This window comes from Arachis hypogaea, chromosome 14 (assembly GCF_003086295.3).
Source record: "Arachis hypogaea cultivar Tifrunner chromosome 14, arahy.Tifrunner.gnm2.J5K5, whole genome shotgun sequence".
NCBI classification, from domain to species: domain Eukaryota; kingdom Viridiplantae; phylum Streptophyta; class Magnoliopsida; order Fabales; family Fabaceae; genus Arachis; species Arachis hypogaea.
The window spans coordinates 38,882,746-38,885,111 of NC_092049.1; the positions used below are offsets into that span (position 1 = coordinate 38,882,746).

General features: G+C 40.7%; 1 non-coding gene across 1 annotated transcript; it reads left to right on the forward strand.

Moving 5' to 3' along the window:
- Positions 1-1,229: 1,229 nt before the first annotated feature.
- On the forward strand, positions 1,230-1,335 carry LOC112746080 (small nucleolar RNA R71). The gene has a single exon (XR_003173979.1). It is a non-coding gene; the product is annotated as a small nucleolar RNA R71 (small nucleolar RNA).
- Positions 1,336-2,366: the final 1,031 nt, after the last annotated feature.

The following is a 2,366-nucleotide window of genomic DNA, read 5'->3' on the forward strand; positions in this document are numbered from 1 at the left end:
TACAATGCTCCTTAGATCTTGCATCTTCTCAGGAAGGTTATGTTGAATAATAGCACTGCATTCCTTAGTTAACACCACTGTCTCTTGTTCCTTCCAATTCTTCTTGTTAGTCAACAATTCTTTCATGAATTTAGCTTAGAGAGGCATTTGCTCAAGAGCCTTTGCAAAAGGAATGTTGATCTGTAGCTTTTTGAAGACTTCTAAAAGTCTAGAAAATTTCTTGTCTTTGGAAGCCTTCTGAAGCCTCTGAGGATATGACATTTTGGGCTTGTACTCAAGAGCCTTTGGCAATGTAGGATGAGTGTCAAGAGAGTCTGGGAATGGATTGTCTGCACGCTTTGGAGGGGCGTGCTCCACTTTTTCCTTCTTCTCCTCATTGACCTGGGTCTCAGAACTAGCTACTTTACCACTTCTCAATTGAATAGCCTTACAATCTTCTCTTGGATTCACCACTGTATCACCAAAGAATGTACTTAGAGACCTCTCAGGTATTTACTTGCTCAATTGGCCCATTTGAACCTCCAAGTTTCTAATGGAAGTTCTAGTTTCCTGCATAAAATTATTCATTATTGTCTCCCAGTCAGTGTTCTTCCGGGGCTGAGAATTTGCCTACTGAGGTGGTTGTTGTTGATAAGACTGGAACTAGCAGTTATTTTGATTGTTCTGCTAAAAACCGCTTTGAGAATTATTGTTAAAATTCTGGGATCTCTAAGGTTGGTCTCTCCACCCAAAATTTGGGTGATTTCTCCACCCCTGATTATAGGTCTTAGAGTATAGATCATTATTGGAGTTTCTAGGAGTATTCCCCATGTAATTGACCTGTTCAGTAGAAGATTCAGCATAATCATAATTCTTACCTTGCATAAAGTTGCCAGTCATGTCATAAGAGGCTTCTTGAGGTGCATTCTGAGTGTTGACAGCTGAAACCTGGATCCCACTCAATTGTTGAGTAATTAGATTCATTTGCTGAGACAAAATTTTGTTCTGAGCAAGAAGAGCATCAGCAGCTTCTACTTTCAAAACACCTTTCTTCTGAGGGGTCACAGAGTTCACAAGATTCCTATTAGATGAATATAAATATTAGTTGTTAGCAACCAACTCAATAAGCTCAGTAGTCTCCTCTGGTGTCTTCTTCATTTACAAAAGAACCACCTACAGAATTATCTAAACACATCTTGGACATTTCACACAAGCCCTAAAAAAAGATATCCAGCTGAGTCCATTTAGAGAACATGTCTGGAGGACATTGCCTAGTCAGTAGTTTGAACCTCTCCCAGGCTTCATAAAGGGTCTCACCATCCTTCTGTCTGAAGGTCTGAACTTCCACCCTCAGCTTAGTCAGCTTTTGAGGTGGGAAAAATTTAGTCAGAAAGCGAGTGACAACCTTATCCCAATTATCCAGACTCTCTTTGGGTTGAGAATCTAACCACAGCTTTCCTCTATCCTTCACAGCAAATGGGAAGAGCATGAGTTTGAACACCTCAGAATTCACTCCATTAGTCTTCACAGTGTCACAAATCTACAAAAAATTAGAAATAAACTGATTTGGATCTTCCTAAAGGAGTCAATGATATTGACAATTTTGTTGCACAAGAGTGACAAGGTGAGGCTTCAGTTTAAAATTGTTTGCAGCTATAGGAGGCACCACAATGCTTTTTCCATAAATATCTGTATTGGGAGCAGTGTAAGAGCCAATCACTCTTGTAGGCTGCTCATTCTTATTCAGATTTTCCATATTGGCATTCACATCACGATTGTGATCCATAGTGGACTTTGCAGCTTCCCTTTCAAGAGTTTTACTAACTTTGTAAAGTCTAGCTGGTTGCAAACGCCGCCTCAAAGTCCTTTCAGGTTTAGGATCAAAGTCTATAAGAGGTTCTTTGTCCCTGTTCTTGCTCATAAATAGACAGAAGACAAGAAAAGATGGGACTCTCTATGTCAGAGTGTAGAGAATTCCCAGATCAAATGCCATTGGCCGTGGTTATCTAATCTGACGGAGGGTGAAGCTCTAGCAGTTCATTCTCCTGGCGATCCTACACAAATTGCCACAGACAAGGTCGAATCTTCCAGATTAGAGAATGTTGCTTCTTTGGGTTCTAGACTATACCACAGAGACCTTAATCACCCCGAAAATTGGCTGAACTGGTGTCTCGAGAAGTCCCCAACGAAGTCATGGATTAGCCGTCTAAGAGATCCATAATCTAGCTGGCGGTTCGCGCTTTCCAGTCACGTATTCACACGAACTCAAGTAGACACGGGTGGTTGTCAAGCACGCTGTCCTAGTATGATGAACAGAGCTAATTGTCACTGATCATCCTATTCACCATGTTGAAGAACGAGTATGCATATTAGAAATAAATCAAACA